The sequence below is a fragment of the Vicugna pacos genome, unplaced genomic scaffold (genome assembly GCF_048564905.1).
Source record: "Vicugna pacos unplaced genomic scaffold, VicPac4 scaffold_65, whole genome shotgun sequence".
Taxonomy (NCBI): domain Eukaryota; kingdom Metazoa; phylum Chordata; class Mammalia; order Artiodactyla; family Camelidae; genus Vicugna; species Vicugna pacos.
This window is the reverse complement of record NW_027328746.1, coordinates 312,653-328,515: the sequence shown is the minus strand read 5'-3', so window position 1 is coordinate 328,515 and position 15,863 is coordinate 312,653. Positions and strand designations below refer to the sequence as shown.

The 15,863-nt window shown below is 47.3% G+C and overlaps 2 long non-coding RNA genes across 2 annotated transcripts in view; both read right to left on the bottom strand.

Moving 5' to 3' along the window:
- The window catches only part of LOC140694596 (uncharacterized), a 490,643-nt gene extending 484,229 nt beyond the window's left edge, over positions 1-6,414 (bottom strand). Inside the window, exons 1-2 of the long non-coding RNA XR_012070179.1 lie at positions 6,143-6,414; positions 4,582-4,751 (exon numbers count right to left, since the gene is read on the bottom strand). This is a non-coding gene — a long non-coding RNA (uncharacterized lncRNA). The remainder of the gene's footprint in view (positions 1-4,581; positions 4,752-6,142) is intronic.
- A 32-nt stretch (positions 6,415-6,446) lies between these two features.
- Positions 6,447-11,556, bottom strand: LOC140694595 (uncharacterized). The gene is made up of 3 exons (XR_012070178.1): positions 11,373-11,556; positions 10,771-10,910; positions 6,447-6,714 (listed from the first exon to the last, which is right to left on the bottom strand). It is a non-coding gene; the product is annotated as an uncharacterized lncRNA (long non-coding RNA).
- Positions 11,557-15,863: the final 4,307 nt, after the last annotated feature.

Genomic DNA, 15,863 nt, shown 5'->3' with positions numbered 1-15,863 from the left:
CCCAAGTCCCAAGTTCAAGGATCCTTTCTCAGAAAAAAAGAATAAAATATTTCACAAGAGTGCAATTTGGCTACTATTTTTGTGGCTTGTGGACAGCAAGAGCTTGGTGTTCTAGTCCAAAACCCAGGTTAAATGCAAAGAAATGTATATATTCATATCCAAATGAAACCAGAGCTGCTCAACAACAGTTTGCAGTTAGAATTGAAAGGATCTTTGATAAAGGCAATCTCTCTCTCTCTCTTCTTTCTTTTCTGGCATCATATAATTTTAGAAGTATTTGCGTGACTAAGAGATGGCTACAGCCCGTGATTCTGCACTGGAGTGTTTGCGGCTGAGGAAGCCCAGATTACATTCACTGTGTAAATGCAATCACACCAACACACCGACAGGCGCCCTGGTGGTGGAGCTGATGTTCCAAAGCAGGCAACCTTATGTTGTAAGAGAACTCTAAATAGAAAGTAAGAAATGCAATGTTCTGTACTCAATTTCATTCGCTACATGGGCCATGAACTGATAGTACATCTTGTCTAATGAAATCCAAAAATAAATTGTCAACGTCGATTTTCTTCATCTGACCGTTTTATGCTAACTTTGGATAAGAAACCCTCACTTCATATGGAAAGCTCAGGCCTAACCTGCAGCACAGTTATATCCCGTGGAAGAAAGTCTATCAAGGGAGAACTGGAGAGTTTCCCTTCAGAAGCTGCTAAGTCTGGTTTTGCACCTGTACGTCATTTGCAACCACGTCATCGTCAAAGGAGTAAGACCTTACCTCTATGGGCCGAAAAGCACTGCGGTGCTTCCAAACCATCAAAGAACACTGAGCTTTGTGAAACAGTCCTGAGGCACATGAATCGCACTTTTTCTGAAAGGCTCCAAAACTGACCCCCTTCACCATTCCAGGTACAACAGGGAGGTACCAGAATTAGTAGAGAAAACATGCCCTTGAAGTCTGACAAGGCCCTGCTTGAATCCTGCTACAGCATTTACTAGCCGCTAAACGGACCAATTCCTTAACCCCTCTGAGAAGGCTTCCCAATCTGCAAAAGGGGGCTGCCACCGACCACCTGGGAGGCATGGATGTGAATGCAACACGCAAGTAGGGCGGCCGACTGGTACCTGACACGGGGCCCTGCTAGTTTCCCTCCACTGCCCTTCTCCCCCTTTAAACTTGCTCTGTTCCCCCTGGTAAGGGTCAAACCAATGGAACAGACTGCCTGATTCTTCTGTGTATCCCCGGATACATGCCTTACCCTTAGGAGGCCAGAAAAAGAACTGTCTCCTCCCCAGTCACTATCAATGTTCTTAAGAGTCTGAGATTTTTTAACTCTAGTTTGCAGGGAGACTATTCCAGAACTGTCCAAGCACCATTCTCCAGGTTGGCTCCTCACCCAGCGCCCATCCCTTTTCACCTCAGATCCTCTGTCTGATTGCCTTCTGTTCATGGGAAAGCAAGTCCGGTAGGTTGGGGACTCCCTAGGCCTCCCTCCCTCCCTCACAGGTGAGTGTGACTACCTTCTCCCCACTCCCCACTCCAACTCCAGCTTCTGAAGAGTCTCCCCTCCAGGACCCTGCACCCTCTGCATCGTCCCAAGACGCACACACGTGGCCACAACCTTCCCTTCAGATTTCTTCCTGGGTGGCCCTCCCCACCCCCTAGCCCCTTAAGGATAAATGGCATTGCTCTGAAAATCGCAAATGCCACTGACTGACACACCAAAGCTGAATGGTCTGGGCTTTCCTCCAACCGAGGCACAGCCTTGTCCCCCCTCAGCCTTAGTCTGCACATCTCAAGATGAGCTCAGCCCCCTATACGGCTGTGAACACCAGCTGAGAATGACGACTCCCAATGTGTATCTCTAGTCCGGCTCCTTCACCTGAGCCCCAGGTTCATAGACCCGAGTGCCTCTTTGAAGTCCTAACTTGGATGACAAATGGCATCTTAAATATCCCTCATGTCCACCATTTACTCTGGAATTCGATTCCTGGCAGGTACCTCCCAGGCTCCCCATTTTAGTAACAGCTCCAGAACCCACCTAGGTGTTTGAAGTCACATTAAATTTCCCCTGTTCCCTCCCCCTAGCCCTGCCCTGGAACCTGTCTTGTCATTTCCGTTGCTAAGCCCATCTCAAGACTGGTTCTGCAGGGACCACGGAAAGAACCCCACAAGCTCACAGCATGGTGCAGTGAGTCACAATCCTCCAAAGGGTGCTCCCTGGAGGGGGAGGCATCTCCTGGCTCGGGGCACCTCAGAAGGCACTGAATTCTCACAAAGGAGGCCCAGGAGAAGGGACTCAAAGTTCTCCCGTGGTCTGAACTTTGAAGGGCCCGAGGTCTGGGGGAGCTCCTAATTAGCAGACACACTTGCCAGTGAGCAGATGTGGATGGAGGAACCCAGGCAAGGCTGTTCTCACTCCGACCCCTGGGCCCTCGGGAGCCACGGGAAAAGCCTGTGTCCAGGGCACAGCCCAGCCATCAGAGATCCCAGCCTGCATTTGCCAACCCGGACAGCCTAGACTCCTTCTACTTGCGACACTTACTTCTGTTCTGTTCCCCCCAAGAATGTGATGGACTCTTTAAGAAAGTCTGGCCTGTCTCAAGCGAGACCAAGTCAGTGAAGGATGAAGTGCCGACATTTGGACCACAACGTGAAAGGAGAAACAAGGCCTCATGGTCAGCATGATGGTGGTGGCCAAACCCTTCCCCCGGGTGAGATGAAACATGGTGGGGGTGAGAATCCAAGGTCCTAGGTCGGCCAAAGCTTCTTCCTACACGGCTGACTGGGGTGTTGGACACTCACTACCGCAAACTAACGACACGGCCGTCAATGGTGGATGTCAGCTGCAACAGACAACGAGTCAGCTACTTACTGCCAACATGGGTTAAAAGTAAAGGCCGGTGTAGGGAGGCCTGCATGGCTGCTGAGGCAAACCACAGACCCGGCTCTGAATGCCCACTGGCTGAAGCAGAGTGGAACCTACGGTCCCCTTTAGCGGTCCGTTTGTCCACCAGATCCAGGTGAGCCAGCCTCTTCGGAGAAGGCCATGTTGTCCTGATACTCAGAAAAACCAGCCTCATACAGGGAACAAAAGAGTGGCATGGATTTTAGAACCGATACTGCCCCTTTATGAAGGCAAAGTAAAGTAAATGGCACGGGGGAGTTGAATGCAAAAAAAAAAGTGACTGCTTCCTCCAACAGCTGTTCACCCCCGAGACGGCCACTTACTCACCAGTGACCACCGGCCAGGAAGAGCCATCACGCACGTCACACAGCGACAGCCAGGAACCGTGTGCTGAGCACTTTTGTGTAAAAGCAGAAATCGAGCAAGATGCTGCAGACTTTGACTTTCCAAGTTTAAATACTCCATGAAAAGAATCCCTCAGCAGCAGCCTAAATCAATTCGCATCTCACTTCTTCAAAACAAACAAATAAATTTAATAAGGGCACATTTGTCACTAAATATAAGGAGGACAAAACAGATTCCTCAAAGCAAGGATTTTAACAGGTATCAAACACCAATGGGTGATGTGCTAACAAAGCAAATATTCCAAAAAATTAGAAAATAAAAAGATGACTAGGATAATACAAGGACCAAGGCAGCTGTTAAGTTTTTGCTTTTTAAAGCGATGGAGACAGCATGGAGGGCGATCTAGCTATTTCCAATGCAGGGTGTGCACAGCCCACCTTTTCAGACGCAACAACATGCTCACAGGGCAGTACAAGAGAAAAAGGAAAAAAGAAAAAGAAAAGGTGAACAAGCGAAAATTAGAAACACACAAGAACAAAAATGACTTTGACAGCCTATACAAGAACTTACGTGAGTGTGATGAGGACAGGGACGTGGGGACGGTGACACCCACACTCACCTCCTGCTCCATTGAAGGCAGGGGCCTGTGGGGAGCGGCGCTGCCGGGGGACACCAACGTGGTCAGAGCCCCAAACCAAAACTCCACCTACATGTGTCTAGATAGCTTTTGAGCTACAAAATGTGGCCGCATTTCAGGCTGGACACTTTTACTCACTCCCACCAAGAGTAGCACGAGAGAATTAGGCTCTGCTCCTGTACCAAAGCATTGTTTTATAAATTAATGACTGTGGAATAGTAAAAGGAACAATGGAGTAAAAGTGACTGGAGAAGAACGTGCTTGACCCGAGCTCACTGGCCGCGTTATCTCCCTGACGTTCAGATGCTGGCTGGACGCTTATTGTACCAAAACAGACCCACCAGGAGGGAGGTTTAATGCACTGCTATATTTTGATGCCGAGAGTCATGCCTGGTACACGAGGTTCTGGGTAAACAATGGTGACAGTGTCAACCACTATGCTCTAAGCACACATCCAGTTACTCCGCCAAATCCCAAGGACAGACTTCAAAAGGCAAAATCCAGCTGGCATTCTCTGGTGGGTCTGCAGATTCAGAGCCAAGCAGTTGCTGAGCAAAAATGTCACCAGTGACTCCTATGACAAAGAGGAGGCACTGGCCAGCAGGCTGGGGCAGGGCCCCAGGCTTCCACTGCTCACCAACCAGTCTGTCCAGGGGGAGAAGTTGGTCCCTGCTTACGTTTCTCCGATGCACCTACCTTGACTAATGCCTGGGGGCTCAGCAGGAGGTGACAGGTGAGGTGAACGGAGCCAGTCTGGGAGAAGACCGGTGCTGGCAGCTGTGCCTTCAGCAGGGCTCAGGCTCCTAAAACTGCCACCTCATCTCCAAGTAGCAGAAGGGGAGTGCGGACATGTAGATCACAGGGCCCTGTGAGGACAAGTACAGATCATGGCCACGACATGCCTTGCCCCTTCCTTAAGCCATAGAGGAATATACGGGGAGGAACTGAAAATTCAACCAGAGTTCGCCAGGCACCACACACAGGTGGGACTCGGGTCCCCTGTGCCTCTCACTCACAGGGCTGGTCTGGACTTTCTTTTTCTCAATTCTCTGGCATCTTCTCCTCCAACTGATCAACAACCAGAAAGTAGGATCTGATCTTAGCTAAGTTCAAGAATCACAGAACACCACCTCCACAGTGGGCCTGGCAGCACGTGCCAGGTCCTCCGACCGTCACCTGTGGGACCGCCATCAGCGCTCTCCAGACTCAAGGCCCGAGGCTGTAGGCCGGAGGGACACAACTTCCCTCACTCTCCTCAGCAAAGTGGGACCACTTGTTGGCAAAGGCATCACACCCTCTTCTGCCCGAGGGACAGCACGATAGACACACGGGGAAACAGAGCAGAAGGTGGGGTGGTAGGCAGCCCAGAAGAGCTTGTCTGCACTTCCGAGGCAAAGTGAGGCCTTTGACCTGATCACAGGGACAAAGTGAGGAGGAACCTTTCCCTGCTCTGTCCCATACCCTGTGACACGACTTTCCCTGTATAAGGAGTTCATTCGGAAGACCCTGGCGGTGTTTCTGATGTCCTAACCTGGCATGGTGGCTGTTGGGCATGAAGAGAGGGCCTGAGCCTTGCAGGTGCTGGGCCTAGGAGTCAGGAGACACCGGCACCACCCCCAGCTCAACCAGAGCCTCGTTATGTGTCTCGGAATTCAGCGTCTCATGTATAAGCAAAGGGATGAGACTGTCCCAGGGCAGGCTGCCCAACAGAAATGAAATGAGATCCATGTAAAGAAAGTTTCCCAGTTGCCATATTTAAAAAGTAAACAAAGAAACAAACAAACAAAAAACAATTGCTAGAAACTGATTTTAAGAACAGATCTCACTTATTCTACTGTATGTAAAATACTATCATTTTGACATGTAATCAATATAGAAAGTAACAAGATAGATTACATTCCTCTTACTAGATAAGTCTCAGCGTCTGATGTGCATTTGACCTACAGCACATGTCAGCTCAGACCAGCCTCCTCCCCAGCGCTCCTAACATCAGTGGCTGTGCCTACTCTATTGGACAGCAAGTCCAAGGGTCCCACCAGGGGTCCTGGCTGAAACGCGGGAGTAAGTGTCCACACTAACCCTAAAAGGATCTCTCTGAAACAAAGGCAGATTCACTTTTAAATGTCTGTAAACCGGCGGGCTGCACCTCCCTCCACCCTTGGCTACAAGACAGCTCTCTTCTTTGCTGATCCCTTCCTGGATGTCCGGAAGCAATCCGGCTCACAGCCAGGGCAGCCGGGCCTTCAGGTAGACTTACCTGATGTCTGTGTCCAGTCCCATGAAGTCCTCCTTCTCAATCAAGTTGCAGAGGAGGGGGATCTTGTCCCCAGACTTGTTGGGGGCCCTATCCAGCCACTTGGACTTGAGCAAGATGAAGAGTGATTCAGTGAAGTCCTCGATCCTCTTCTCCAACAACCTGCAGTCCTCGTAGATTGAAGGCCACGTCGGTGCGTGTCTGCTCGGCTACTTCCCCATGCAGCACAAAGACAAAGTGCTGAGAGTCATTAATGAGGTGCCATACAGCTCCTCTGCACTTGGAGCTTCTCGAAGGCCTTGGCCGAGAGGCAGTCGGTAATGGTGACAAGGCCCACTACTTTGCTGTGGGTCTGGGAGTTTCTCCACCCATTCTTGGGCGCATAGTGGTGCCTGTAGTGGATACAGAGTGCCCAATGGGAGCCGCACGGGCTGATCTGGCTCACCAAGTTGATTCGCTTATAGATGCAAAAGAAATTCTCTTCTGAGATGAACCCAATGGCTTGGACCACCACAAGGAGAATCTGGTCGTTCTCAGTGCACTGCACATAGTCAGGGATGCTCATGTTGCAGCCCCTGCCGAGAGGGGAGAGGAGATCGAGATACATACTCTGCTGTGGGCTGTGGTCCCCTCTGGGTTGTGGTGACATGGTGTGTACCAGCCAGAAGGCAAGGGAAGCCCAAGCAAAGCCGGGGGTACAGTTTGTCCTCAGCGTCTGCACATGGCTACCGTAGCTCGGATCACATTACCCAGCTTTTGGTCTAGGCTTCCTGCCCCTGCAGAGCAGGGTCATTTCTTGTTTTCTGCTCCAAGCACCTAGCCAGACCCTGATGCAAAGTCAGTGCTCAAAACTGCTGAATAAAAAAATGAACAAAGGAACTGCTTTCCACAACCCTTTAAGCAGAATATAAAGAAAAGAGCCACAGTGGGATCAAAACATCTGGATTTCAACTCCAATTTATTTGAACTCCTAAGCTGCAGAATAATGGATAAGAAAACTTGCCTTGGGGAGGGGGGTACAGTTCAGTGTTAGAGCACGTGCTTAGCATGTACGAGGTCCTGGGTTCAATCCCCAGTACCTCACTTTAAAAAATGAATCAAATAGACAAACCTAATTACCCTCCTCAAAAAATATTTTTTAATTCAAAATTAAAAAAACACCTTGCAATTGACCCAACACTGTAAACTTGCCTATAATTCAATTAAAAAAAAATTCCTTGCCTTACAAGAATATATCTAGATTACGGAAGTTTGCAAATGTAAAATGCCTAGGTTACAACCTGCATAAAAAGGGGGGACTGTACAAATTTACTATCCCTCCTTTATGAGCTATATTACCTTTGGGGGCTGGTTATAACCTCTCAGAGCTAATTTTCTCAGATTAAAATAAAGGAAACATTACCTGATTCTCAGTACTGCTGAAGAATCTGATAACCCTATAAAAGCATCTGACACACTGAGGTTACTCAATTAATGTTGAATGAATGAATAAACAAGCAAAGTGAATGCTGCTCCCTGCCACAGACCATCATAATGGTACTGCCTGGAAATCCCAAGCCCATGTTCACCCGACTCTACATTAACCATGTGGGTGACCTGGGCAGGCCTGTGTGCTTCTCTAAGCCCCAGTTTAATCATGAATAGAAATGAGGGCAATAACACAAACCTCAAAGGGTTAGTGAGTCAGTAATGAATTGTACCCGAATTTTGCAAGATGGAACCATTAAGGAAAATTGGGCAAAGTGTCCATAGGCCCTCTCCATATTAGTTCTTACAACTACATGGGAATCTACATAACATCACAAAATTAAAAGTCTAATTTTTAAAGAGGTTATTGAGATTAAATGAGCTCACTGTCACAAATAAGGAACACACAGCACAAATAGGACAATCCCTAGACCATGAGATACACTCAGTTAAATTTCCCACTGAACCCTCTGGTCCCTCCAACTTCAGAGCCCGAGGATGGGTCCTCGTGGCCAGAGACTACTGCACCTGAAGCTAACAAAGCTAATGGTCCCCACTTCCAAGAGCCCCTGTCACGACCCTAGGTCTAACTTTGTATTTGTATTTTTTTTTTCTTTTTATTAAATAGAATCCCCCAATTGCATAGCCTTCAGGTCACCAAAACATGACCACAGAGATCATGATGGCAGCCCTTCCTGGTGAAACAATAAAATGAAAAGCCATTTCCACAAGAACTCTGTGTAAATCTACTAGGGAACTTCATCCTGGACTGAGGGGAAGAGGACTGGGGAGGAGGGGGCAATCTGGGGCACAGAGAACCATGGGCCACCTGTCCCACGATGGACTTCAGTTTCAACACTCACCCTCCAGGAACTTCAAAATACACACAGAGTACTATGGATAAGATTTATTTTTTTTTTAAAGAAATCACTGACTCCCTAGCAGGTCTTGTTTCTACCAAGACACAAATGGATTATGTGTATAATGTTTCACAAAAACCCTAAAATACTATCACCCCAACTTGACACATGAAGAAACTGATGGAGAGAGGTTTATCACATTGTGCAAAATTAGAGAGAGGCCACATCAGCCACCGTATTTAAACCCAATCCCCTGCTCCATTGCTCACACTAGAAAGTGTGAAATACTGCCCCTTTCCTGCCCTTTCCCTGCAATAAATCTCTGAAGAGTCTTTTCTGTGCCACCTGGAATCACAATCACATCAGTTTTCCACGAAGAGCTATGTCACTCCTTGGAGGACTTATCAAAATCTAAAGGGTTGAAATGGGAGGAGAGATTTGCATTTTCTGTTTCTCAAAGGAAACATGGCTTAAAAAGAAACTGAAAAGGACTTATCTAGTCTACGGTCTCATTGTGCAGAGGAGGAAACGGAGGCTCCAAAGAGATGAGGAAAGGGCCTTATTAACAAATATTGCCTGAGTGCAGAACCAAGCCAGCCCTTGGCACTGCTGTGGGAGGATCTGGGAGGCCCAGGAGAATGAGTGTTAGAAAAAGGAAAGAGAAGAAGCATACAAGGCCCTGTCTCTACATCACCATACCATGGAGTTCCACCAAATTACCCAGTATGGGTGCAGCCCACATTAAGGTGGGCTAGAGAGGTTATACAAACCTGGAAGTCTCAAGCATAGTGGAAATTCCAACAATTTCTATGCTTTTTTCCCAGTTCAAACATCATCTCAGAGGGCGCTCTGTACCAGGGACTACACAAGGCCTGGAGTTCTCCCAAATACAGATCTCTATTACCACGTGTGCAAACCACATACAGATCCACCAGAAGAAAAACACCCACAGATAAGATGGAATTACTGAAACTGAAAGCAGCCAAGCACCATATATTAACTAGGAAAAATGGTGCTGCTAGAAATGGACTCATGGACATAGAAACAAACTGTGGTTAGCAGGCAGGAAATGGGGGATTAACAGATACACATTAATAAATATAAAATAAATGACAAGGACCTGCTATATAGCACAGGGAACTATATTCAAGTTATTGTAATGAGTTGTACTAAAAGCAATCAAAAATGTATGTATATACATATGCATATGTTTACAACTGAATCTCTGCTGTACACCTGAAACTGACATTGTAAGTTAACTACACTTCAATAAAAAATAATTAGAAAAATAAAAGCAAGTCATTAAAAAAATAAAAGAACACTGTAATCCCTGTAGCTGTAGGTGGTGGAGAATTCTGTCTGCAAGCAGCAAGTTCACTGGATCACTCCAGCACTGACTGTCACCCTTTCTGACCATCAGAGAGTCACTTGGTTTCACTGAGGTTACTTTTCTCTTCTGTGAAAGGCTACATTTGCAACTAACAATGTATAGAATCTAATCATTCACAAGCCCAACAATTAGTGAGGACTTCCCATGGGCCAGGCTCTGGACAGATGAAAAGATAGGGTCTCAGATATATTCATGGGTAGAAGAAGTTTACACCATAAAGACATTAATTCTTCCTGTTTTGATAGACAGATTCAATGCAATTCTGTTAAGAATTTCTACCAGATATTTCATGGAATGTAACAAGTTAATTTATGGTCAGGAACAGCCAAGAAACTTCTTTAGAACCACCACTGGGGAAGGGTGGATAGGTCATTGGTTTCCACTGTTTTTTCTGAAGTGATGAAAACGTTCTGGAATAATAATGGTTGCACCACTGTGAATATGCTAAAAGCTGCTGAATTGTACCATTTAAATGGATGGACTTCATGATGTGTGAACAATATCACAATAAAAGTGTTATATGAAAAAATATTTTTTGACCATGATTTTCCCCTGTATACAACTAGTCTGCCGTACAATTAAAGAAAAACAAAAAAACAAAACAAAACAAACTGTGCCAGGAGCTCTTTAGGACTGCAATGTCCCTGGGTCTCCAACGCCTCTGGTGGTGCTGTTCCTGTTAACACACACTAGCTGGGCTGGACTAGTTAGGGACTCTAACTATCTTTCTAAAATCGATGGTCACGTTTCACCCTGGGACAGGGAAGCCTGGAAGATGTCACAGACTCATGCCTTCAGCTCATTTTTAACTGAACCTAGCCTTGCTTTCAACACTGTAATCCTCCTCATTATAAAAACACGCGACATCATCAAGCACCGCCATCATAGCACCTGAAAGTGTTCAAGGAACTTACCTGGGGTAGAAACACTGAGGGAGGAGATGGAAGCTCCCATAGCACTGACGCTCCCTTTTCCTGACTTCACCAGGAGAAGCTGGAATTTACAGCCTGAGGCTCTCAGCCCGGGGAGCAGTGCCCAAGCCACTGAGCTGGTCCTGACGGAGCGAGAAAGGGAGAGGAGAGCAGCCCCGGGGTCACAGGGCAGGGAAAGCGGGGGGGTTGGGGACGCGGGCTGCAGCCCCGCTCGGAGGCCAGCCCCAGCCCCAGCCGCTCTCTCCCGTCCGGGTCCGCAGACACCGCCATTCCGGGACACAGCCCACCCAGGGGCGGGGACGGGTAGGCGGCCGAGGAGAGGAAGCCCGTGAGGAGAGGACTCTTGGGCGGGAGAGGGGAAGGGGATGCCAGCCGCGGACTGAGGGGAGTCCGGCTTGGGCGAGAGGCGGCAGGTGCACACCTGGCCCTGGACAGGTGTGGCCGGGGCGCCGGGGCAGGTGGCGCGGGCAGAGGGGCCTGGCCCGAGCAATTTAGCTGAACACACGCTGACTCGCGCCCTGGCGGGCTGTGATACGCGGACCGCCCTCCCGCAGCCGCCTGAACCTTTCCCGTGAGCCCCCCACCTTGCACGTCCACAGCCGGAGGCCCCGGCACCGGGCAGGAGCCAAAGGCCTACCGGGCGACAGAGCTGAGAAGCCTTTGGGGCCGATCCCCGGCTCGGAGCTGGAGCTTCCAACCCGCGGTCCAGCTGGCACCGACTGCGCATGCGCAGGACGGCCAGCGATCCTCTGGGTTCTGTGAGACAAGCTGGGGAAGTGAGGGAGGGAGATGTTGGGAGGAGGATGAGAGGAGGGGAAAAGTGGAGGGAGACGGACAGGAGGTGCAGAGAGAAGGGAGGGATCTGGAGGGGGGAGGGGAGTAGCCGAGATGGAGAGAAAAAGCTTTACCTCTGGGGGCACCCTGAAAGAGGCGGCAGTACTGCGTCTGTACCCTACTCTAACCCTTCAAGGCCCGCAGCTCAAATTTTACCTCCTTGGTCAAGCCCTCCAGCCAAGGCCTGTGCAGAACCCCTATGGGGATCACACCCGTTGCCCCCATGCAGAGCTGGGTTTCCTGTTGCTCTGGGAAACAAGCACCCGCAAGTGTTGTCGCTCAGAACTACCTTGGGAAGAGTACATATTCCCCTTTTACACGCTGGGAAACAGGCTGGCAGGGTCTCTGCCTTAGCTCCAATGTCCCAGGTGTTGGGCTGCCAGGGGGCAGCAGGTAAAAGATCAGAGCCCCAGACAGAGCAGACTGCCTGACTGTTGGTACGTAGTCCGCATCCCTCCTGAGTAAACCACAGCCCACCCTAGGGGAACCATCAAGGGCTCACAGTAGGTCCCTGGGTGTGGGAGAGCTGTCCTCAATTCCAGTGCCCAGCTTGCTAGGTAGACAGGAGTGTTACCGAGTCCAAATTTATTCTCCTCAGTGCAGGACAGGCCAATAAGTTCGGAGACCAGGTGTTGGGGCATGGAATAGCAAGTTTCTGTATACCTTGATGGCAAACTAATGTCCTGGAAAACCATCTCCCCAAGGCAGAATTCAGGCTCCTTTCCTATGTGCTTGGTTGTAGCAAACTTCTTGGTGTAGGAATTCTTTTTTGTTAGAATCCTTTGTTCTTGCAGCTATCTGCCTGGGTCAAATATCTGTAAACCTCCAGCAAAACAAACGCTATTTCCTATTCTGCAACTTGTTATCTTTTTATGAATGAAAAAGTGTTAAATATCCTTAAAGGTCAGAGCCTTCAGAATAGGCTCTCCTGTATATTTCAGGCTCTAGGCAACATTGTTTCACAAGCAAGATGAAGCCTAGGAGGCAGAGCACAGGGTTTAAGTCAAAGGAAAAGATCTAGTATGGAGTCAGATTTGTTCTTTTCTATTACCCGGGCAGAAGGCACTTGAGGATTTAAACCCCTTTAAGTTAAAAATAAGTAAAAGTTTAAGGAACTTACATACATAGGTGGGACTGTGCATAGCATATCTGGAAAAGCACACAAAGGAAAATAAACAGCGGCATCTCCAGTTAGGGCTGAAAGAACAGAGGATGAGGGAAAACTTCTTTCACTTGTGTATTTTTGTGCTCTGTTTGAATTTTTTTTAACCATATGCATGTATTTCTTTTTCAGTTAAAAAAAATTGTAATGGAGCAAAGGAGTAACTAGCACAGCAAATACAGCAGCCATGGAATCACTGATCCATCACTTTTAATTTAAGCCAGGAAACATTTATTGACTCTCTCCTATGTGCCCAGTGCTGTTTTAAGACTTCTTTTATTATTTTTATTATTTTTTTAATTTTAATTTTTATTTTATAAAATAATAACATGCTATCCCTCACCCCTGCCCAGGGCTGGTGGAAAACCAACTGAGTTTTTCTTGAGTTGTTTTCCAAGCTGTAGAGATGAGTTATAAACAGAACACATCTTCCAGGCAAAACAGTTGGAGTGGTTTTCCAGCAGGCCAGACAGCTATGAAGGGTTTACAATATAGGCGCCCAGAGGCTGAGAGAGAAAGCCTCCAGGACCCTACAACAAGCTGCCCAAAGTGCCTTCTGCATGGCACTACTGAAATAAGAAAGAACAAATCTGACTCCGTATTAGATCTGTTCTTTTGACTTTAACCCTGTGCCCTGTTTCCTAGGTTTAGTCTTGTTGGTTCTGCACCTTTTATAAAACAATGTTGCCTAGAGCCTGAAATATACAGGAGACCCTATTCTCAAGGCTCTGACTTTAAACTTTCCCACTCATATAAAGATAACAAGTTACAGAATAGAAAATAACATTTGTCTGTTGGAGGTTTACACGGATCTGACCCTGGTGAAGAGCTGCAAGAACAAAAGATTCTAACAACAAAGAATTCATAAACCAAGTTTGCAACAACCAAGCATTCCTGCTTCCCCTTTTTAATATAAAAAGAGCCTGAATTCTGACTTTGGGAGATGGTTTTCCAGGACATTAGACTTCCATCTTCTCAGCTGGATTTCCAAATTAAAGTCGCTATTTCTTGCCCCAAGTCCTGGTCTCCCGATTTATTGGCCTGTAATGCACGAACAGAACAAGTCTGGACTTGGAAACACAAAAATACATTGAAAGTACCCATTTGGTATATTAAATGACATGCTTCCACTCGTCTTCCTGACGTTTTCTTCTCTTGACAACTCCTGCTATGTTTATGAAAACCCTGTCATGTGGACACATTTGCATCTCTAGGCACTACCCTTCCAGGTAAGAACTGATGCCAAGAAGTCAATGGAAGTTGCTAGAATGTATTACCTGGCCAGAAAAGAGCAGAAGTGGTTACTGACTGTTGTTCAGGAGCAGGCTGGGACACCTGACAAGATGTCATAAGTACGGATAGACAGCTGGGCACCAAAGGAGAAGCTTCTAAGCCTCCATGAGGGACTTGTTGGATAGGAAGGAAAACTCCCAGCCTATAGCTCTGATCCCACCACGAGCTTCCTGGGCGAGACTGGACAAGTCACTTAAATTCTCTAGGCCCGTGCTGTCCACCATGGGAGCCACCAGCCACATTCAGGATTATGAAGTTATTCTGTAGCCAGACAGAATTATAAATACACATTTTATTGCAAAGGTTCAGCAAGTATAATATTTAAAAACATTATTGGTTATCTTGCCCTAACGAGTTATTTTTGTATGTCTAGCTTTCTGTGGTTTGCAATGCCTGCAACTAATGATTCCCTTACAGTGAGTAATTTTGAAATTATAAGTTACTGGACACAGTAACCTCATATCACATTTGAAATAAATTGATCCACATAAGCAAGGTGATCTGACTTAGTAGTTATGAGCAGGGGCTCTGGGACCAGCCTGCCTGAGTATAAATTCTCACTCTGCCTCCAGGGGTTTCTGTGTGAATCTTGGAAAAATTATTGCTGTTGTTGTTGTTGTTGTTGTTATTTGTGCCTCTTTTTCCTTCCCTTTTAAATAGCGAGGAATATGTAGACTCTATCTCGTACCGTGTTGCCAGGGTTAAATGAGTAAGCGTCTGTGCTGCCCACTTCCCTGGGTTTCAGCATTCTCCAGGCAATCAGTGCCAAACTCAGAGGCATTCTCCACTGTCTTCGTCAGTCTGGGATGCTGTAACAAATTACCATGGGTCGGGTGGCTTAAACAACCAGCATGGTCCTTAAGTTTTGGAGGCTGAGGTCAATGTATCTGGGAGAGGATAGCCTTCATGGCTCGAAGATGGCTGTCTTCCCACTATCTTCATGGGCCAGAGCAGAGGGAAGCAAGCAATCTGGGACCCTTTATAAGGGCACTAATCCCATTCATGAGGACTCTACTCTCATGACCTCATTTTATCCTAGTAATCACCATCCAAAGGCCCCGCCTCCCAATACCATCACCCTGGGAGATGGGGTTTCGACATATGGGTTTTGAGGGGATGCAAACATTCAGTCCACACATTGGCTAACTCTCCCCAACATGCAATCATCAAACCTGTAGCTAATTTCAAAGTAATGTTTATATCTCTCTGCCCATTTCCATTCCTGCATCCACTAATACTGAAGCCCTGTTATATTTTATTCCTTATTTTTCTGGTAGAGATTTAATTGATTCCTCTACTCCAATGCTCTCCTCACACCAAACAGTCCTCTTAACAGCCCTACCAGGTAGGTCTTCCTTAAAACACTTTCCCACTGAACCTGGTTGCTTTTTAGGTGTAAATGTCAGAATCCTCTCCACACCCCAGCCTAGAACTTTAATCCCTTACACTACCGCTCACTGTGTTATTTTTCTATTACCACTGTAACAAACTTCCATAAGCTTAACAGCTTAAACCAGCACAGATTTATCACCTTATGGCTGTGGAGGTCAGAGATCCAACACAGTTCTCATTGAGCTAAATTCAAGTTACCAGTAGGGTTCCTTCCTTCCAGAGGATCTAGAAGAGAGTATTTCCTTGTTTTTGTTTTTTCTTTCCAGTTTCCAGAGGTCACCCACCTTCCTTAGCTTGTGCCCCATGACTTCTTCCATTTTCATGGCCAGCAGCCTTTATGAACACTGCTCCATGGCTACACCTCCCTCTGATTTTAAACTCAGCTGGGCTATGT